Source organism: Balaenoptera physalus, assembly GCF_965194825.1.
Source record: "Balaenoptera physalus genome assembly, chromosome: 17".
In the NCBI taxonomy this organism is placed as follows: domain Eukaryota; kingdom Metazoa; phylum Chordata; class Mammalia; order Artiodactyla; family Balaenopteridae; genus Balaenoptera; species Balaenoptera physalus.
This window is the reverse complement of record NC_138895.1, coordinates 21,634,173-21,658,267: the sequence shown is the minus strand read 5'-3', so window position 1 is coordinate 21,658,267 and position 24,095 is coordinate 21,634,173. Positions and strand designations below refer to the sequence as shown.

Below are 24,095 nucleotides of genomic sequence, written 5' to 3'. Positions count from 1 at the left end.
CACAATTGACACTCCCAGCTAGCAAATTTTATGGAGAAACAAGTAACCAGATATTTTCTATGGAAGATCTTTTTTCATTTTTTATGCTTTTTAATTTCTTTAATTTCTGCCAATGTAGCAATTGTTAACTTTTAAAGTCTGGTGCAAAACTTCATTTCAAAAGTATAAAGAGAAAAAGAACCTACCTGATTATTAACATTTTTCATTTTTTTTACTATGCATGTGTCCAGTGGTTGTAAAACAGCAGCTACACAAATCCACTGACACAAATATTTTAAATATAAATTTAAACATGAAAAGATGGTATTAGCCAATGTAAATAGTCACTAGATATACACATTTTAACCATGTGAATTGGATTAACTTCAAAGGATCAGAATGACGTTTGGTAAATAATCACTTCCAGTACATTAGTGCACTGGAACTTTCGTATTTCGGGAAGAGATAATTCACCCCATTTTGGTGAGCAATTTTCTCACTATAGAGTTAAATTACTGTACAATCAGATCCAGTACCTTATATCCATGGGACACCTGGTTTGAGAAATTAAAGGTATTTCAAAAACATTATTTCAGCTACCTCCACAACTATCTGCCACATTAGCCCCTAGTCCACTCCATCATCTATTCATCCATTCCCTAAGTTTATACTAGCTTACCTGCCAGAGCAAACTAGGATATGAGTTTTCACAAACTAAGTAGTGGAATGCAATCCTTACACAGTATCACGCAGTATCAGCACATCTATTTTTCCTTATATTCTGAGCTTTCTGCAGACAACAGATAAGAAAATACAACTATAATATTGATGCTAAGGACAATAAAAGTTTTTTTTTTTTTAACATCTTTATTGGAGTATAATTGCTTTACAGTGGTGTGTTAGATTCTGCTTTATAACAAAGTGAATCAGTTATACATATACATATGTTCCCATATCTCTTCCCTCTTGCAACAATGAAAGTTTTAAAAGTTTTTATTTCACTGATAAAAAAGGGAAAAATGTGTGATAATTTAAAAATAGCTTTTTTACCCTCTAAGAACATCAGGTGGTTAACTTTTCATATTAAATATTGAGTTTCACCTTAAAACCTTTGAGATTCAATCTCTACTCAATAGCTTCAAGGTGTTCATCTATAATTTCAATGTCACCATTTCCAGCTGAGAATATGATCAAGCATGAATCAAGGAGAAAGCTTAAGTTAGAGAAATTTACATTCAAATACTAGGTTTTTTTTGCATTCTACTTCTAGATCAACAGTTTTTTCCACAGTCACTGGAGCACTAATGCCTTTCTTCATATACGACTTTCTGGGTTGGAAGATGATACGCCTTTTATTGAGATATAATTTACCTATCATAAAATTGATCTATTTCAAATGTACCGTTCATTGAATTTTAGTATACTTATAAAATTGTACAACTATACCACAGTCTAATTTTAGAACATACCCATCATCCTAAAAGGAAACTTTGTGCTCATTTGCAGCCACATCTCATTCCTACACTCAGTACTGGGCAAACAATAACCTATTTAGTCTCTGTAGATTTGCCTTTTCTGGATATTTCACATGAATGGAATCATATAATATGTGTTCTTTCATGACTGGCTTTTTTCACTCAGCATAATGTTTATTAGTTTCATGCATGTTGAAATGTGTATCCGTATTTTATTCATTTTCATTTGTGCCTAAGGTTTTTAACATGATTTAAATACTTTGTTTCCAGACATAGTTGTGTAGAGATATGTGTAATTTTTTTTTTTTTTTTTTTACCTCTTGGGTTATTTTCTGTTAGAACTATTGACCTAAGACAGATAAAACATATTTCACATAACTTTAAAAAATAAGCATAGGAAATATTATCAGAACAAAGAAAGAAAAATTTAAATCAAGTAAAAGAATGTTATAAAGCAGGAAGTGGAGGAGAGTGGTTGCTTGCTTTAAATTTCTTTTTAAATAATTATTTTTATGAATGCCTTCCAAGATTAATTGTATTTCTTAGTTGTTGATTGTGTCTTTTATGGACTGGTTGTTATTTATACCTTCAATAGCAAAGTCTAATCTGTTCCTTTTTATTTAAAAGTTGAGTGTCTTCAGCCCCTCATACAAAATAATTGTGTGATCTGAAAGAATATATAGTGTTACCAGGACAAATATTTGAAACATGTACAGATCTGAAGCAGCTTTGCAGATCTCAAAAGGGTTGGATTTATTTTATAAATATATAAATATTTATAGATTGAAAAAAATTAAGTTTATGAAATATACTTAAAGGGGTTATGATGACTAAAGAAGATTGGTATTCCAGCTCCTGGAAGGAATTATGGGAAGAGTGAGTGAATTCCCTCTGTTAGTTCAAAATCTTTATAGGCATATTTTACATAAGGAGTAAGAACATTATAAATAAAACATTTAATTGTACGAACTGAATTTGAAATGGACCTGTGGAAAGGGGGTGAAATAAAGACTGTAAGAGCTTCACATGTTTGTGAAAAAGTGCTAGTACGGTATCGATAGAATATAAAAATGAAGACTGTATGGGAAAGCAGGGACAATTTTTGGATGGAAAAATGTATAATTTGTTATGGTATAAATATGCATATTGAATTTGGTAAATAAAGTAAATAGAAATGAGCCTTAAAAGGTTTAGATTACCTGTAAGACTCTTGTTTTCTTTAAATGGTGTCAATGATTGGTACAAATTTAGGAGAGGATGTGTAGAATTTGAATCCTGTAAATTTTGAATAGATTATGTAAAATATGCAGTGGTAAATATTTCAATATTAAAAAGAACTTTGAAAACAATTTGTAGGGTGAAAGCTCTGTATTACTTTCCCATATAATTGCAGTATATACTTTTAAAATACTGTTCAAATATTTAAACTTGAATATCTTACATATCCATCTAGGTGGCATTGGATTAAAAAAGTTTCATGATAATAAGTTCATTCCATTTTTCTGCCAATTATATAAATCTTATACATCCATAAAGAGCTAAAAAGAATATCTGAAGTCATTTTAGTACAGAATTTCTACATCCTTCCTATTATAAAAAATGAGTTTGTATTCCCAGTATTTGCTTAGTTATAGCAGACTTTACATTAGATTAAGCATTTTTTTCCAACAAATTATTTGAGCACCTACTCTGTGCCAGATACCATGCCAGATACCATATTTACTTTGAGAAAGAATATGAAGGACTTTCCCTGAGGCAGGAAATATAGTGTAGTATTTACTTTAAGACACAGCTTCTAGAGAGAGATTTTCTGGTTTCAAATTCTAAGTTTGCTACCCCTTAGTTGATACCTTTATACTATTTATTTAACAACTCCAAGCTTCAGTTTCCACAGTCATGAAGAGATATTTTCTTCTTCTTATGGTTGTTGTATGAATTTAAAGAACACAAAATAAGTAACACATTGTCTGACATATACAAAAACCACAGTGATGCATAGAAAAAACGCCCACTTATTCACCAATGATGTCTCTTAGTCTAACCAAATCTGATATTATTATTCATTCTAAAAGAAATTTGAAACAGGGAGCATGACATCCACTGTCTTTGTAAAGACTCAGTTGACAACTTGTAATATAAATCTTCTTCATAATAAATAGGTCCAGTTTATTTGAATGCAACAGTTCAGATATAGGTACTACAATCAAGAGAAACTATCAATAAATCAGTGAAGACTTAGAGCAAAATTTGTTGAGTATCACTAAAAACTTTGTCTTTGAGGATATGAAGAAAAAAAACCTCGAAAGAACAGGTCATCTTAAGACACTGTTTTTCAAAACTTGAATTACTCATTATTCATTTATTTATTAATTCAATGCATATCTATTTACTGTCTACTATACAATAGGTATTCTTTCAGGCATTGAGTATACAAAGGAGAATATGTAGAAAATAAGGGAGCACAAAATTTTTGGTAATATTAGGTTTAGCTGGAGATTACTTTGCAAAATAATTTTTATTTCCCCCAGAATTTACTTTTACTTCCTTGTAAGACATGATTCTTTTCAATGATACATGAATTAGAGTATGCAGAAAGGGTGCTACTAAAATAAACAGCTTTATGTTTACAATTATATATCAGACAATACATAAATTCATTGTTTTCTATGTATTGCAAATATTCTGTACATACACATAATTGTCCTCTGCAAATGAGTGCAAAAATGCTAGGTATACTCTATTATTATTATTGAGTCTAGCTTTATGTCTATCAACAACTCCATACATTTCATAAGGAATGAAGTAATGAAATTTTAAGTTAGACTATCATGGATATTAAATATCATCCTGAATATAAACTAAACACATCCAGAGACTTTATATCAGTGAGTGGCTGAGATATTTTGAAAAAAATAATTACTTTGAACAGTATCTCATTTGTACTCTGAATGTAGGTAACTTATTTTAGAAGTTCTGGCCCAGAAGCTTGTAATATATCAACATTTAGAGGAATTCAGGAATATATGTACAAAGGCACAAAGAAGAGGGAAGAGAGATAGATCCCATATCCCTAGAAATGTATTTGACTACTCAGGAAGGGAAAAGGGGGAATAAAGAAGAAAGCTGACCATTAATACCCACTGTGTGGGAAACAGAAGAAGAATAAAGTTTGTAGAGATAAAAATTACATAGGTTCATTAAAGTTCACATATGTCATGCTAACAATTTTCGACATCATCGTATTCAAAATGGTTGACATTTTTGACATTCTTCAGAATGAGAGTGACATGATCACATTTGAGTATGAGTTTTAAAATAAGCACTTTCTTAATTGTAAGGAAGAAGAATCCATGGGGTGCAATACTGAGAATGAGGAAACATTGAGACTTGTAAAATAAAGTGATCCATATTCAGAACAAAATTAGGTTATAACTTTAGCAAAAATATTGTGCCATTTGCCATTTTAAGTTATCTGGATAAAAATAATTATGTGGGTAAGATAAAAATAAATCTGTTGGATATCACTGAGATATGGTGTCTTCTATTTGGAAAAAAAATGAGTAAAAAGTTAAATTTTGTTTACTCCTAGCAGTATTTCCCTGAGCTTCAAAAGGTTAATGTGCACTGTAAATTTCCAAGAGGGAGATATAGAATAAAATTTTCCAAATTTATTTGACTAATAAAACTTCTCCCTTCTCTAAGAATCTTGAGCTTTTATTACCTATAGCACATTTTAGAAAATGTGAAATGTTCTCATGAGTCAATAATGTGATAGGCATTATTGAAGATGGGTGCCACCACAATACTAGAAGTCTGTGTAAAATAACTGACTGAACCCTGTAGTAGTAATTATCTCAAGAGCTAATTTACAAACTTATTTTCAATAAGACCTAGGGTTTTTCCTAAGTATTATTAAAATATAACTTGAGCTTCAATTGAAGTACTGGGACGCTTCACAATTTCAATCAAGGAGAGAGAATTATAAAATGCAATCAATTTGTAATGTGCCCAAGACAATATTATCATAATGAAATTCTGATCTGAATAGACTAGTAAAACAACAATTTATCATCAGACTCCAGCACCTTCTTGGACACAGGGCACAGTAATCTGAATGACTAGACAATCAATTAAGTGCTTATAATATTCATGCCAAGATACAAGACAAGAGTTCCCCTCCCTCACCAGTTAATTTTGATATTGTACTGGAAGTACTAGTTAATGCAATAAGACAAGACAAGAAGAGAAAAAGTGTTTATATTGGGAAGAAAAAAAAATTTTTTTTGGTCACATATGACATGATAGTTTATGTAGAAAATCTGAAAGAATTTACAAAAAAAATTCTTCTGGAACTAAGAAGTGACTATGGAAGAATTGGAAAATACAAGGTCAACATATAAAAGTCAAACACTTTCCTATAAATGAGAAAAGAAAAAGTGGAATGTGAAATTAAAAACACGATATCTTTTACATTAATACCTCCCAAAATGAAATACTTAGCTGTGAATCTAACAAAATATGAACAAGATCTATATGAGGAAAACTTTAAAAATATGGTGAAAAAATCAAAGAAGAACTAAATAAATGAAGTATAGTCCATGTTCTTAGATTGGAAGGTATTGATATTGTCAAGATGTCAGTTCTTCCCAACTTGATCTATAGGTTAAATGCAATCTCAATCAAAATCTCAGTGAGTTATTTTGTAGACATCAACAAATTGATTCTAAAGTTTATATGGACAGGCAAAAGAACCAGAATAGCCAATACATTATTGAAAGAGAAGAACAAAGATGGTGGACTGACCCAACTTTAAGACTCACAATAAAGCTACAGTAATCAAGACAGTGTGGTACTGGTGAAAGAAAAGGCAAACACATCAATGAATCAGAAGAAAGAGCCCAGAAATAAACCCCTATAAATACAGAAAACTGGTCTTTGACAAAGGAGCAAAGGCAATACAATAGAGCGAAGATAGTCTTCAACAAATGATGCTTGAACAACTGGACATCCACATGCAAATAATGACTTTTGACGCATACCTTACACACTTCCCAAAAAATTAACTCAAAGTAGGTGAAAAACCTAAACGTAAAATGCAAAACTAAAAAACTCCTAGAAGATAACATAGGACAAAACCTAGATATCCTTGAGAAAGTTGATGTCTTTTTTGATACAACATCAAATGCATGATCCATGAAAGAAATAATAGATAAGCTGGACTTCATTAAAATGAAAACCTTATTTTCTGTGAAAGTTATCTCAAGAGAATGAGAAGTCATGAATGAGGACAAAATATTTACAAAAGACATCTCTGATTTTTAAAAAACACACAAAAAACTGTTACCCAAAATATATAAAGAACTCTTAAAACTCAACAATAAGGAAAAAATCTTATTAGAGGTGTCTGTAAAGTTCTTTTAAAGAATTTATACTTTCTTTTCAGACACCTTACCAAAGATATACAGATGACAAATTACCATGTGAAAAGATGCTCCACATCTGTCCAAAATCTGGAACACTGACAACATTAAATGTTGGTGAGCATGTAGAGCAACAGGAACTTTCATCCATTGCTGGTGGGGATGCAATGGTACAGCCGTTTTGGAAGAGTTTTCTTGAAAAACTAAACATACTCTTACCATATAATCCAGCAATCCTGAATCCTGCACAAAGATGTTTATTGCAGTTTTATTAATAATTGCCAAAACTTGGAAGCAACCAAGATACACTTCAGCAGATAAATGGTTAAATAAACTGTGGTACATTCAGACAATGGAATATTATCCAGTGCTAAGAAGAAATGTATTATCAAGCCCTGAAAAGACATAGAGAAACCTTAAATGCATATTACTAAGTGAAATAAGTCAATCTGAAAAGGCTATATGGTATGTAGCCTTTCATTTCATACCATTTCATGGTATGTAGTGTTTCATTTTTAAAAAGGAAAAACAATAGAGACAGTAAGAGAATATCAGAGGTTGCCAGGGGTTGGGTAAGAGGAAAAGAGTGATGAATAGGCAGAGCACAGAGGATTTTTAGGACAGTAAAAATACTCTGTATGATACTATAATGATGAATGCATATCATTATACATTTGTCCAAACTCATTGAATTTATAACACCAAGACTGAACTCTAATGTAAACTGTTGACTTTGGGTGATTATAAAATGTCAAGGTAGGTTCATCATTTGCAACAAATGTACTACTCTGGTGGGGAATGCTGATAATGGGGGAGGCTATTTATGTGGGGCAGGAGGTATATGGGAAATCTCTGTACCTTCCTCTCAATTTTTCTGTGAATCTGAAACTGTTGGAAAAGTATAAATTCTTAAAAAAAAAAAAAGTCATCTGGATCTGTGTTATACATAGCCTTTAAACACTGAAAATAAATATAACATTCAACTCAAGAAATTAGAAAATAGCTAAATAAAATGAGAGGAAAAAGGCAGAACGTTATAATTAAAAATCAGAGAAACAATAAATTTGATAAATGCGTTTCAATATTGGGTTCTTGGGAAAAATTCAGGAAATATATAGTACGACCATAAGAACAAAATTTGTTTGTTGGTACATTAAAAAAAAAAAAAACCTAAAAATACCAATTGAGAAAGAACATCAGTTACAGAGGAGATTAAATGAATTAAAAGAGAATTATTTGTATAACACAGTGCTAATAAATATGAAAATAACAGAAAGTGGAAGAGTTTATATATTACTCAAATAGACCAGAAAGAGTTGAAAACTTAAATTATCTGAAGGACATGGAAAAAATGAAAAAGTATAACGAAGAATTACTATTTAATATTTCTCTTATCAACTCCATTTATTTAGTATTTTTATGTTAGCTGGTGCAATTAAATAAATGGGCAAAATGATATATAAATATTAGGAAGAAATAGTAATACATATGACTTGCATGAAAAAATAATTTAAATATTATGACAATTTAAACTCATGGAAAAACATAACGCTGTTTGTGATCTTTATTACTGTTTACTGGTATTGTTAGAATTTTCCTTATTGAATTACAAGAAATCTAGACCTATTAAGGCAATTAGTTTGTTTTTATTTTCTCCACTGTTATTTTAATTCTGGGTATAACATTTTTTAACTCAAGAAGTTTTAAATTTTTCTTGCCCAAATTTTTTGATCATTTATTTGCTTATTTTCATCATTTATATGCTTAGAAAGACTTCTTTCAGATAAATAATCTTATTTTTTCCTAGATTTTTTTAGTGCTTTATATATATTTAACTCTTTTCCTTTAAAATAAATTTGTTTTATGGAGTATAATGGAAAAGTCCCTTGATTTTTATTTTATTTTCCGAACAGCTAATTCTCCTATCAGCTGTTATTGAAAAGTATATTTTATCTCTACTGGTTTCTTACCTTCTCTTTCCATTTATTAAAGCTGATATGTGAGAACTGTATCAGGATCATCACTTTTATTTCATTAATATTTTCTGTTAATATTATCTGTTACTATAATACATATTATGTACGTATATCTCTATATTTGACCTAATAAAAATTGAATTTAAAAGTAAATCAAAATGAAAAGTAGAAAATAAAAGATGAACTACTACTCCATATGTATAGATTCATTACAATTAAATAAGAAAAAATTAACAACGTATTTTTTAAAAAGGGTAAGAGCATAAACACACATTATTTGTTTATAGAGAAAATGTAATTGGAAAAACAGCCACTTATGTCTTCATAATTGTTTATTCTCATAGTTCTCCCTGCAAATATTTGTATTACTTTCTATTCCAAGCCTTTCTAAATTTTTGATGTTTATAAAGCTACCTAAGCTCAGATATTTGACAGTTTCTGGGACTAACTTACTCAAAATTGTTTAGTGGTAGCTATATACTCTGTTATTAGAGTTAGAGAATCCCAATTCACAATTTTAGGTCACAATAGTTAACAGCAATAAACCATGGTTAAGTCTTTCAGAGAGTTAAAGATATTGAAGAGGAAAACTTATCCAGAAATTATGGAGTAATATCCAACTGGGAACAATGTATGCTGAATTCATGACTTTGAAATATTAAAGGGTGCAGTTTTTAATACATCCCGTAATATATTGATAGGTAGAATTCTAAGATGATTACCATGCCCTCATCTCTACATCTTGTGCAATCTCTTCCCATTGAATCTGGGCTGTGACTTGTTTCAAACTAATAGAATATTGAAAAAGTGACCAAGTTTAACTCTTATGATTGGGTTATATTATACAGCAAAGTGAAGTTATTTAACATACATAATAAAGGTCCCTAATAGTTGACTTTAAGTTAATCAAAAGAGAGATTGTCCTGCTAGCCTTGAAGAAGTGAGCTCCTATGTTGTGAGATGGCTTATGGAGGGGACCACAGGCCAAGGACCTGAAGATGGTCTCTAGGAACCGAGAACAGTCCCTGGCTGACAGCTGGCAAGAAAACCAGGACTTCAATCATTCAGCCACCAGAAAATAAATCCTCCCAACACCCTGAGTAAGTTTAAATCAGATTTTTCCCAGGTCAAGCCTCCAAATAAGAACACAGCCTGGCTGGCCCTTTGATTGCAGCCTTCTGAGATTCTAAGCAGAGAACCCAGTTAAGCTTTGCCTGAACTCTTGATCTGTGAAAACTGAGATAAGTATGTGAAATTTTAAAGGGCTAGGTGTGTAGTAATTTGTTATTAGCAATTGATAACTAATATATACATATATATGTGTGTGTGTATGTGTGTGCATGTATATTTTTATTTTTTTACTCCAGAAATAGAAAAATAGAATTTTTGGAAGAGTTACATTGTCATTGATCAAGTTATTTGCTTATCTCCTTAAAATGCCAAAATGTAATTGTCAACATTATAAACATAATAAATTTTTTGACCCTAGGTTGATAAATTAAGGCATTTTAAGTTGATGCATTTATCACTGAGTTATGTCACTTGGATGTACTATCATGGAAATAGAACTTTCTAACAGTATTAATGTCACAAAGAAATGTTTGTTTTATCCATTTTACAAACCAGCACAAAGATTTTTCACAAGATGCATGTTTCAGAATGGAAAAGTAAAATCTTGAACTCTCTGAAAGCAGAAAAATGTTCTCTAGTTAGCTGTGATTGGAACTTAGTCCATTCCTAATACACTAATTTTACTATTTCTTTTAATATTAAAATCATAGTAAAAAGCCCTGTTGGCACCTTCCGAATATTCTGTTTGGAGGACCACTTGGAAATTTCATTTAGAGCAGACTCCTTTTCAGTGATTGCTGCTTCATTAGAACTGATTAAAAGTACATTTCTCAGTCAGCATAATGACTCCAAAATAAAAGTATTAATAATTATCCATACTTCTACCAAATTTTTAAAAAAAGCAAACCTCTCTTTGAACATGACTTTCCAGTTATAAAAGAAAAAAATATCATTCTGTCATATATTATTTTTCTCCATATATTATGGCAAATTGCTAAGAGAAGTTCATACTCTTTTTCTTGATGGAGTCATCCACCTGTAAAGAGAAATATCTGCATCCACTCCATGCTGTCCTCTCCTGTTATATATGCCTTTGGTATTACACCCTGTACCACAGTGCTACTTGGCAAAGGGATTTTGCAGATAACCAATAGACCTTCTTCACTGGCCGTGTTTGTCATTTACTTTGCACTAGCTTTATGAAGTTCTCAGAAATACTGTATCATTCTTCTTTTGTTACAGAAAATGCAACTTTGAAAAATGCTGCTGTAGTTTTGGTCTCTTCTTTACCTTTTTGGACAACATTCATTTAATATAGGAAAGCATTTTGGAAGTATTCTGGGGTGTCTCCATCATATTACTAGAAACTATACTTTGAAAATGAAGATGCAACTCATTAACATTTTAAGGCAAAAACACACTGGACATGGTGTAAACAGCTTATTAGTTTGATAAGATACTAGTATTTTGATACTAATTTTGTATTTATTAATTTGTGCTTTGTTTCTTTTTCAGCTACTTGTGGAAGATAATTATAGCCTATGCTCATTGCAAAGTCGTAACAGAAATCCACAATCCATAGTTTTACTGAAGTCTGTTCTTATTTAAGCTTGCAATATTATTTTAAGTTAGATGTTTATCTTAACATTTTATCATTATGTTTTAATTAATGACATTAGAGCCATTAACCCATTACAGTTAATGAGAACTAAATTTTAGTACAATAGTAACATAAAAAACAAATTTAAGAAACATAACAGTAGCATGCAAATAATGTGAGAATAAGTTAACTGAGTATAATTGCATCTTGATAATTGTCTATTAAAATAGAAAAACTGAATAAAGCAAGTCTTACAGCACAGTCACAACTTGGATGATGGAAATGATGGTTTAGCTGGTATTGTTTCTGAGAATACCTGCTTTTAAAGGCCTTACATATATTATTTAATTCTTACAATAACACTATAAATAAAGTACAATTATATTCCTTATCTTATAGTTGAGGGAATGAAGGCAATCAGAGATTGAACAAATTTCCAGATTTTAATCCAGGCACTGTGACTGCAGAGTTGGATCCCTAACCAATATGCACTCTCTCTCAGGTTTTATTCAACTACAGAGAAATGTAACTGGATGAAATTATTTTCTTTATTTTATTTTTCATTAATTTCAAATTGTGTATAGAGAAGCAGTAATGAAACTACTTTCTATGATTTGTATCAATGATTTCATTGCAATGATCCATTGGCTATTATCCTTGTTATTTGTAGATGGAGCTAGGATTTCTTCTTGTTTAGCAGGAGGAGTGTAGTAGGGTATGCAAAGTGTCTTTCATCTTCTCATTGATGCTTGCTGGTGGAAATACTCCTCATAAACACAGATTAAAAGTGGCTCCTCTACCAATGTTTGTGAACCTGAAATGAATAATTTGAAATAAGTATACTCGTTTGCTCATGGGAAGTAAATGGTTAAATGGAAGCTGTGTTTTACATTTTCTTCTGGGTGAAGAGGGTTGATGTCCCAGGGATAGAAAGAATTTGACACAGTCAAATCTTCTAAACAGACGAATGACAGCCCTCTTGGTGAAAGAAAAGTTGGTATTTGCTAACAAGAGAATCCCTATCTATGAATATACAGGACCTACCAACATGGCTAGGATTGCTGATGGTAACCAAATCTGGAATCTGCAAATTCACCTGAAATGAATCCTTAGGGTTCCATGCAGAATGTTATGTAATCTATGTAACTAAGTATAAGATGAAGATATTTCATGACCAAAATCACTCCTTCTGTGTTAATGATGTGCCTGTACATATTATTAAAGATCTCACAGGTTATCCTGGTTGGAGTGCGTTCTAACACAGCAGGTAGAACATGGGGAGAGGCATTGGAGATCCCAGACCTCTTCCTGTTTTGCTTGCACCCTATAATTTTTATCCTTGAACCAATTAGAAAAGTCAGATACTAGCAAAGATCTGATTCACGTGAGTCTGAGTTGGGAATAAAATATTTTGTATCTCATTTTATAAAGTGCAAAAATTAAAACAATTATTTGTAGGTTAGAAGACAATTTTATAAGTGGAATTCTGAAGTATAAAAAGGTGAGTTACTTTTTTTCCTGCTGAAAATAGATCTTGCTACAACTAAGTTTTAAATCTGAAGTTTATTATTTTTCTTAACTCTTGATAGGTTTGCCACTGAATCTTAAATGTTTGCTCTCAGGTGAGACAAGTAACAGAACTGCATCCATATTTCTACAAAATCTTTGCATCAACTAACATGAAACCAACTAGATTCTGAGTGGAATGAATCACAACTCAGAGAGTAAAGTTACTTCCCTTGAATTAAATTTCACAACTATTTTTAAATGTATTAAGAATATCAACCATCATAAATAATTTATCCAGTTTTATTTTTATTTTTGCTTTGTTAATTCTTTTTGGGTTATCTTTAGTTGTCTGTATCTGTTTATTGACCAAAAAAAATTATTCTCTGCCTCTCAGAAGTAAACCTTTAATATTATATAGAAATCCAAGAGTAGAGGACATAATTATCATGTAACTGTCAAAAAAGACCATTTTAGAACAATGCATACTCTTTTGTACACTATATGATGGAATTTTGAATAATTGTATAATTATTTTCCAAATTCTATAATTTACAAAAAACATAAAGACAACATTAGAAAACGAAAGCAACCAGCTGTTATATTAACTTCTTCCATAATTAAACTTAGAAAATTATCTCACAAAAAATATTAATTTTGTTACAGTTGTATTGCAGAAAATACAACAATTTAAGGAAGTAAGCATTTCTGTAATCTTCCGTAAGATTAATCAATGATCAAAAACTACCTTTCCCTTTTAGAAGAATAAATAATGAATATAGGTTAAAATCAGTATGAATGGTTCAGCTGGAGAAATGGCTTTGGGAAGAATGCAATCAGTGACCAAAACCTCAGTCAGTTACTCATTAAATTACATATATTTGTTTCACAATTTTAATAGCCTGGCAGGCAAGAATATACACTTTATTCAAAGTTTTCCTGACCACACAGTGTAAAAAGTACTCTGCTCCAGTTTCCATTTGTCTATCTATTACTTTGGTTTGTTTTTTCCAGTGGATTTCACAGTATTTGGAATGATTTTTTTTATGTATTTGCTTATATACTTCTTCCTCTCTTCACAATGGAACTTCCACAAGGACTGAGATACTGTTTGTCTTGTACACTGGCTGTATCCTCATTGCCTAGAACAGTCTCTAACTTGTAGGAGAGACCCAATTCTTCTATATTAAAGGAATAATGAAGTAAATAAGTAAAAAATAAAATACCTTACTCTTTGAACTTGTGTCACATGCACTTTTAATGCTTATAACTTTGTAACTACATGTCACAAAGCACTTATTCATAAGCATAGTATAAGTCTTGTGTTATCTTAAGGTACTTATACATGTAATTTTAGCCAGTAGCTGTACTGTTATATATTACATAAGTTGATGACAGCTTGATTACTGTGACCTTTTATATGGAAAAATGAGAAAAATTGAGTATTATAAAAATCTGAATTCATTAGAGCAAGAAGAGTCTTATTTCTGAACTGGAACTTTTTGGAGTATTTAAAATGTTACTAAAAAGTAACTATTTTTTAAGACTATCAGAGAGGGGAAAAGTTCAAGAATTAAAATCTTGCTTCCATTCCCCTTATTACCTTTCTAATGTAAATGCAAAACTCTTGGATTACTTCTCTGAAGTTAAAAATCGCTCAAGTATTTTAAAGGAAGTATTATCATTCTCTAATAGGCCAATGTTGGGTTTTTAAAGCTTGAGCAAAAGTTAGTCAGCAAGTAGAAAACTTTCAGACACACAATATCAAATTGACGTTTTTCTCTAGATTAGGTAGTTAATGCAAATGAGATCATAGCTTGAACAAGCTTTGGGGAATGAACAGGCTGTCCAAGAGAGTCAACAAAAGTGAGCCTCCTGCAATAGGAAAGGTTTCAATTTTGCCATTTTCTAAACACAGAAAAATGTATCCCTCCAATTCAGAATATTGAATGTCTTATGGAAAGCGAAAGGTCATTTGTAACTGTCCAAAGGATTGATGGAGTTGAGATACCTCTTTGACCTTCACCCTGCACTCATAAAGAATAGTTTCAGATGACAGAGCATCAGGCAAGTTTTCAGAAAATGTCTTTTCTTCTTTTATATTGCATAGCAAGATTGTTACCTGATATTTTCTTTCATAATTGTATGTCAAGATTTAATTACCCCTTGTCATCCCTCATTAAAAGTTAACTGTCATCTAATGCTGCTGAGCAAGGTCTGTGATTTGGACTAAGTCAAGCAGTTCTATCTGCTTTATGCCATTGTTTTCCATCTTGGTTTCTACAGTAATTGCTTTGGAGGCCTCACAAACCACAGCCAGGTCATCCTTTACAAATACTAACCACTAAACCCCCTCCAACACATACATATCCCAATTAATTATTGTCTATTAAGGATACATATTATTAAAACTATTTCATTATAACTCACAGATTTTTTTATCCCTATGACTTAATTTTTAAAAAACTAATAAAAATTTACTGCAGCTATTAAGAATACGATAAAAGTGTGATATACCTCTACACATAGCTCTTAAAGTAGTGTGTATGTGTTTACCACATTTATCAATTCTGAAATCTCTATGACCTAGAGTGGCTTTATGATCTCTAATCTTGGGACTTGTGTGATAGAAAATATAACAATATTGTGCAATATTTTCTATGCAAAATGATGCCACTGACATACTATATGGAGAGCATGTGCTTCCAGCTGTTCTACTCATAATAATGATGGATTTGAACTGATCCTACTGCCACCTTTGTCATTTAAGCTCCCTTTATATTTCAGCTTTTACAAAGCAGCAGCCTCTTAACTGTTCTCCTTGTTACTAGTGTTAGGTCTATCCAAATCAAATTTGCAATTCGTACTTCTCATAGAATAGAGAATGATAAAGGAAAGATCCCGAAAATATTCCAGAAATGAGAATCCCAAAATAGAAGGCAATTAGAATCCCAGGAAAATGAAAAAACAAAGATGTTAAAGGAAATGAATGGAAATTCTTGGCTTTGAAATATTAAATAGTCATAATAATGCAAACATATTTGTTTATTTCCATCTATTTGAAGAAACTACAGACTGAGCATAAAAGTAATTATAGTGACAAAACAAATATTGAAAATATAAAAGTAAATGCAAATATGGTTACATTTCATTGCTTTAGCAATGAGGGATATAGATAGTATTACCTTCATGCTCCAAAGTTGAGAATCGAAAGATAAAGTTTGTGGTTGAAGAAATATGAAATGACTATTTATATATATATATTATTTAAATTACAATATTTCCCAACTGAGAGATGAAAAAAGTGCTAAAACTATATTGGAAGGAGTAGGAAAAGAAAGGGGATTTGGAAAAATAAATTAAATCTTCATTTATCCTATCAGGGTGCCAACTGATTAAAATATAAAGTTGTTACATTTAAAAATAGCTCTATAAAATCTTAACTTAGATGAATTAAAATATTAACAATTAAAAGCTATTGTCTCTAGGGAATGGACACATATTTGTTGAAAGACAAATGTTTAAAATTTCTTTTTTCTCTAGGAAATGTCAATTTTTATTAAGAGCCCTGCCATACATTTTAAAAGCAATGTGAGTTACTTATATAAACATGCTACAAAATGAATATAGTTTCTCATAATAAGAAAATAATAATGAGATGAATTGTTTTTGAAGAGAACACAGGCAGAGTCGAAGCTGAAAAACAAGAGCAATAGTTTAAGTGGACAGAGGTCTGCATTAGGGAGTTAAGAAAGTAGAAAAAAGGGATGAAGGGCTGAAAGAAATTTTAGGCAAAGACTAAACTCAATGAATTGAGGTGGCAGCAATGTCTTCAAAACAAAAACCCAAAGCATAGAGTTTTAATTTACAAAACTATTTGACCATGATTTTACAATATACTGAAATGTAGCATAATGTATCCAAAAAATGGTAACACAAAAGGTGTCAATGATAATTCTTAGTCGATGTACCATTGTAAGAGAATGATTTCAAAAGAAATGAGAAGATATTTTGATTTTTAACCATAACTCCATGGTCCATAGTTAGGGCCATCACTTTTTACTTTATAACAATTGAACATCCTTATAATACTTTTCAGCTATTTTGTACCTTCACCTACACTCCAAAATTCAACCATAACAAAAAAAAAAATGTGATTTTAAGCATTATTTGGCTCAGTCAAAACGTGGGATGATGTAACAAAGTATAAATCATTTTAGTACATACTAAAATCTAATATAATAATGTCCACAATAGACACATTTCCATTTTTTACCTCTGATAATAGTGTCCCTTATTTTTCACCCCAACTCCTCTTATGCATAGTACTCACATATGAATCTTCCTTTTTCTACCTGTTTTTATTATATTGTTTATTCATTCTTTTTGTTTGAAATGTAGGTGTGAACTCCAAAGGCTCCTTTCTACCCAATCAATCAATGGCTCATAAAAACATCTTCTTAACAATTCCATTCTGTACCACTGAAAGAATTGTCCATATGAGTGTCTAAATATACGATTTTTTCTAGAAATCATGTATTCATATATAATCCCTTTTGGTCCCTGCCACCATCCAATGAAATATGTAATGTGAATGCTTACTTTCAATACTTTACAGTTTACTAAAACACTTTGACATACTATTATAGGTTGAATTGTGTTCCCCTTAAATTTGTGTGATTAAGTACTAACCCCCAGTACCTCAGAGGATAATCTTATTTGGAGCTAGTGTCTTTACAGAAGTAATCAAGGTAAAGTGAGATCATTAAGGTGGGACTTAATTCAGTATGACTGGCATCTTTATAAAAATGGAAAATTTGGACACCGATGTTCAGACAGAGAGAAGATGATATAAAGAGACATAAGGAAAAGCCCTCTACAAGTCAAGGACAGAGGTCTGGAACATATCTTTCTCTCATAGCCCTCAGAAGAAACCAACCCTGCCAATACCTTGATATTGGACTTCTAGCCTCCAGAACTGTGAGACAATAAATTTCTGTTGTTTAAGTCACCCAGGTTGTGGTACCTTGTTCAGCAGCTCTAGAAAGCTAATAGACATACTCATGTTTGATGATTTCATGTCCATCATGTTTTCCCTTGCAATTTTCATTCAAGTATAAAAAGAAAATATCTACTAGTAATTTTCTAAACAAGCCCACTACTTGCTCATTTGACTTCCTCTGCCAAATAATTCCTTTCCCTATTCTTTCCTCCAATTTATCTCTTATTCATCCTTCAAAGCTTTTTTCTCACGAAAGGCATTTCTGTTTTTCTACAAATAATAAGGAAGAGGAAAGCCTGTCAGGGATGGTTTGAGATAAATTCTCTAGCGTCTTAGTGCCTTTATGAAAGTCTTTGTAGTAATGCCTTGACATTCAAAAATATGTTACCAATGTACAGAGGTCTTTCTCAGAGAAAAAAAGATTTAAAAAAAATTAAAGAGAAACCAAACAAACTCCTCTTCTACTTGTTGGAATAATTCTGTTATTAGAATGGGAAAGAAGGGAAACTATTTGGACTGGATGCGCCAACATATGATGAAAGAGAGAAGCAGGGTGTACACATTAGACTTTCCAAAGGGGTCCATTATTAATAATAGAAGTATCTCTAGCTTTGCACAAGCTCAAAGAGCCTCACACTGCTCCCCCATCTCTGCATCTACCATCATACTCATGCTGCTGAACTCTGCTTACTCTGTTTCACCATGATAAGTCTTCCTTCAGAAAATTGTCCTGCCCCCAAAATTGAATTCACTGCCTTTGCGTAGTTCCAGGGAGACCCAGGGTTTCCTCCATGGCAGCACTATAGGACACCATCACCAATGACACCTTCAGACTCGACTCACGCTGCTCTTCACCTTCCCATCTCTGCTACTGCTACTTTGGCCTTTGCTCAGCCCTCATTTCAACAACTTAAGTTATGACATGTGCCTAGGACTTTCATGCATCTCTTCAGTTAGATAATCACTGTGTATTCTTTAGTTCTCAATTCAACAGTTACTCTTCAATAGACTCTCCTTGACCTTTCCTCTTCCCAACAGCAGATCAAGTCCTCCCGTTATGCATTTTCATATACCCCTGTGCTTTTCCTTCACGGAACATATCTCAAATAGAATTATTTAACCTTATAACATTTTTATTATTTTATTTTTAATTGTGGTTCAAACTTATCAAATACAATTTATCATCTTATCCATTTTTAAGTGTATACTTGCATAACTTTTAATTATTTCCTCCTTTATGTCAGTTCCGTGTGCCTGGAGTTATGTTTATTCACAACTGTATTCCTGCCATCTAGCATACACACTTGTTTGATGTTTAAAAAGTATTTGTTGAATGAATAAATTCTTACATATTTGTTTCCTTTCAATCTTGATGACAAGAAATGTGTGCCTAGCAATTATCAATGACTGACACAAATGTTTCTCAAAAAGTATTTGTGAAATCATTTATTCATTCAATATATATCTTGAACATTTATTATATGCCAGACATGAGGTTTAGCCCTGTGGACATTTCTATGAATAAGACCAAAAAAATCCTTGAAGATTAAAACCTTGCAGATTGACAGGATAAATAAATAAATAAATAAAAATTATCTTAAGTACTATGGAAAAATAGCTTAGTGATGTGATATAGAGTAACTGTCCAGGACTAGGTTCATGGGCACTGTATTAGTCAGCTTGAGTTGCTATAACAAAATACAACAAATATTTATTTTTCACAGTCCTGGAGGCCGGAAAGTTTTGAAATCAAGATGCCAGCACATCCTGGCTCTGATGAGGACCTGCTATTAGGTTTGTATACAGCCACCTTCTCACTATATGCTCAGGTGGCTGAGAGAGAGAGAACTAGCTCTCTTTTCTTTCTTTCTTTTTCTTCAGTTTTTTAAAATAAAGCCACTAATCCCATCATGGGGGCGCCATCCTCATGACCTAATTACCTCTTAAAGACTTCTACAAATGAATTTTTCAGGAGATACAAACATTCGGTCCATAGCAGGCACTCAATATTTGTTGAAAGATGAAGCATGGCCACATGCAGTGTGGAAAAGGAAGGGTCCTCTGAGGAGAGAAAATTTAAGCACAGAGCTAAGAAATTAACCCCAGACGTGAAGTCAGCTATGCACCGAGAATAAAACAAGATTCAAGCAGAGAAAAATGTAAGTTTATAGGTGCTTAGATAGAAAATAATTGGATATGTGTAAGCAATATAAAGGGAGCCAGTTAAGCTGAATTCAGGTAGTATAATATGAAACTGGAGAACTGGATAGCACCTAGATCACCTATGACCCCACAGACCACTGTAGAGAGGTTAGAAGGATATAATTTGATGACTGTATCTGCTCTAACATTCTGGGATAGATAGAACAATTCTAATTTTATAGATGTAGAAACTGAAGCTTAGCAGAACTGAGTTACTTGCTAGTAAATGGCTAAGAAGGTAGTGTTAGTCTAAGGTCTTCAATTTAAATTCATTGTTGATTCCACTTTACTATAGTCCTTCTGTATACACTCTGACTGATAGCAGCTTTCAGTAGAAAGCCCACTGAGGTGGTTTGTATGAAATCCTCTGGGCATGACCCTCACAACTAGCTTAAAAACTAGTTAAATAGGTCATAGACAGCTAGTTAAAAGGAAGAAAATATTTAACCTCTCTGAGGTTTAGTTGTCTCATCTGTTAACATTAGGAAGCTAGAACTAATGAACTTTAATATCATCTACAAACAAACAATTTAATGTGCAATCAAAATACCAATTGAGAATAACAGAAACTACTGTCTCTTCACATGGTGTTTCTTCCATGCTCTTATACTTTGCTCCTCATTTTTCCTTTATTTATTCCAATATTTTTACTCTTATAGATTTATTAGGAATCTACTGATTCCCCCAAAGCACCACAATACTTCTGATAAAATAAAATTATTTTTACAATTGATGATCCTTTTGTAAAACTGATGTGTGTTAGAAAAGCTTTATGCAAAGAATATTATTTAGCAATACATGAGTAAAAAATAAGTAGACATATTTTCTGCCTTCATTTTTCCAGTCTAGTGAGGTAAATATATTTTCAAGCTCTTTATAAACAGCAAGCATCACATAAACTGAAAATTTTTATCATACCTACCCCCACAATTTCAAACAATGCAACTCAATGTATGAACAAAACCAAATTACTGAATTACCCAAATTTCTTTTGTTTTAGTTTTCACCCCTCCTATAGCTAGAGAAAAGCTTAAGATTGGTTGGAGTGAATATGTAGGTGTATATATTTTCCAACATATAAGACACTATGATTTTAAAATAGTTTCTGGCGAGTGAATTCAGGCCAAGGAAGGCATATTTATGGCTTTAGTTTGGAAAGAGATCACAGAGGATGTGAACTGCATGAGGACTAACTCTATAGCAAGTAAGGAAACCAGCAAACACTTTGAATTTTTTACAATCTGAAAAAACGAATAATGTAATTGAAGGCAATCCATTGTCAATTATTTTATCAAAACTAGGCACTATGTGTGTTTAATATAGAATTTGGTAAACAAATTAGGTGCATGTACATTTCTAGGCTTACAAAAAATACATTCAAATATGTAAGTGCTCTAGACTCACACAGTTTAACGGTAGAGTAACATGGATTATACATACACTATTTAAAACTGTAATAAAGACGAGGTGGGGGATAGTAAAGAAACAAAAAGAAGAGAAAAGGCAGGAAAGAGGAAGGGGATAAACAAAAAGAAGAAGGTTTCAGGTTGTGGAGGAGCAAGGAATACAGTCACAGTGATTGCAGAAATGCCTCTAGCCCAATGCGCTAAAACTGTTTGCCAGTTTGCAGATGTTTCAACCAAGTGCAAATTTATACATGTTCTATTAAATCAAATTTTATCAGTTTATCACAGTTGCTGATGAGAGCTGTGATTATTCTGTAATTATTTGACATGTTTAACTAATTAAGTATCAGTAATTCATTTGAAAGTGTCCCCGTTATTTATGCGTTGGTAGTAATTCGTTTGCACTTACATAATCTTGATCATTTTACCCTATGTAAAGCTGTGAGTTACATTAATGGTATCTATATATGTTTAAAGTCATAGAAATGTGTACCTAAGTTGAATTTTATATTAATGTCATACAAATGAGTATGAAATCAACCACCTATACTATTATGGGCAGAAAAGTATTTACTTCAGGACACGTTGGCTGGATCTACATGGGTCAATGGTGGAATATATATTTGTCAATTCCAATAAAATAATTGAATTAAATATAGAATGGAAACTGAAGAGATAGTAAAAGTTGGTGATGACAGGAAATAGCATGCTATTAAAAAACATTAACCTAAAAAAAAAATAATCTGGCTAAATGGAGTCAACATGAAGAATGGCCAAGATATTGTCCACTTTAATTGATAGCCCACTGTCCGGATTACCAGCATCTGGTACAAGTAAGGTGTACTGCTCTATATATTCTTTTGTAAACATTGTGATTTAACTTGTAAATTTATCTACACTGGTTCTAAAATTACTGCAATTCCCACATTGTTTAGAATGTTCAATCTCTGAGATAAACAAACCTGGAGCACAAATTCAGCACACACTGAATTTTTTTCTTTTTTGGATGAAAACAGTGAGGTTTGATTCCCACTCCCATCCCCAACCCCTGTTTATCATGGAGAATTTCCCATAGCCATAGCCAAATGTTTTAATTTATAGAACATTCTGTGTTTTGCCACTGGCAATGAAATCACAACTAATGAGTTTCACAGACTGCAATAAAGCCCTAGAGAAAACTATATGCTATCTGTCAAGCATATAATGTTAAGTTTTAATAATGCATAATATGTTTAAACAGCTTATCAAAGTGCATCTCTTTTTCAAAAGAAAGAAAAAAAGAAAAGGGAGATGCTTAAAAATATTGTTCCTAAAGGCATTCTTTTTAAATGAACTATTGTTAATTGCTTAAGAATTGAAAATACTGCCATTTAAAATAATGGATTCATCTATGTGTTCATTTAGGTCTGTGCTATCAAAAACATTAACAATGCCATGGTTTTAATAATCATGAAGGGATTATATTTACCTCCTAAGAAAAATTTGCCAAATAGATTTTACTTGGTGAGTGTCCTTATTTACAAAATACTGAAGTGTGGTATTTTGAATAATCATTCAGTCTTAAATGCTATGAAAGTGGGAGTTTCTTAATTTTTTGAATATTTTTCTTAAAATGTGACCATATTCTGCTTTTTGGTATTACAGAGACAGAGAGGGAAGATAGTATTTTTTAATGGCATAACTCTATGATCTTGAATGAGAACCAGGAATGTTCTTCTCCCATTAACACAGCCAAGCTCACATATCATTCACTGCCAAGTAGTCTGTGTAGGTGATATGACCTGACAGGGCAAGGAGGAATTCCTATTCAACATAAAATCTATTGGGAAATAGCTATGCAGCAACTAGAGGTCCTGTGTTCCCCAGATATCTGTATTAGTAAGAATTCTTACTACTAAACTCATATCTATTAATGATTTGTAAATCACATATGTTTTCACATGTAAATATATTTTCATGATCTCACATGGGACTTCTTCTTGGGCCTTCGGGCTTGTAAACTTCTGGAAAGCTAAGTGAGAAAGTTAGGTAGTGTTTAAATTATATGGGATTTTGGAGAAAGAAACATGATAAAATGAAAGGAAGAAGGGAAAGTATGTGTTAAGATTTTCCCAATAAAGCCATTCATATGAGACAAGAGAAAGGAAAGAATAAAGGACAATACATACTAAGGAGGAATAGCAGCCTACTTTTTTTCCCTCCAATGTTTCATTCTCTTTATTCTCCTTATACTTTAAAAATATCATAAGGAATGCATGGATGTGAGAAATGGAACATGGAAAGGATGGAATTAGAAAATGAATTATCTCAACTTCACAATAAAAGAGTAAAGGCATATATTCAGGACATGGGGTTTCAGTAATTTGGATCATATTTGTTAGTTGAATTTCCCTCTTGGATATAATGGAAAAATAATGAGTAAGTGATGAGCAATGAAATTCTTTATCATAGGAATTAT

At 31.9% G+C, this 24,095-nt stretch overlaps 1 long non-coding RNA gene across 1 annotated transcript in view; it reads right to left on the bottom strand.

Moving 5' to 3' along the window:
* Positions 1–820: 820 nt before the first annotated feature.
* The window catches only part of LOC309646512, a 40,937-nt gene continuing 17,662 nt past the window's right edge, over positions 821–24,095 (bottom strand). Inside the window, exon 2 of the long non-coding RNA XR_014255410.1 lies at positions 821–24,095. This exon is cut by the window's right edge and continues 13,036 nt beyond it. This is a non-coding gene — a long non-coding RNA (uncharacterized lncRNA).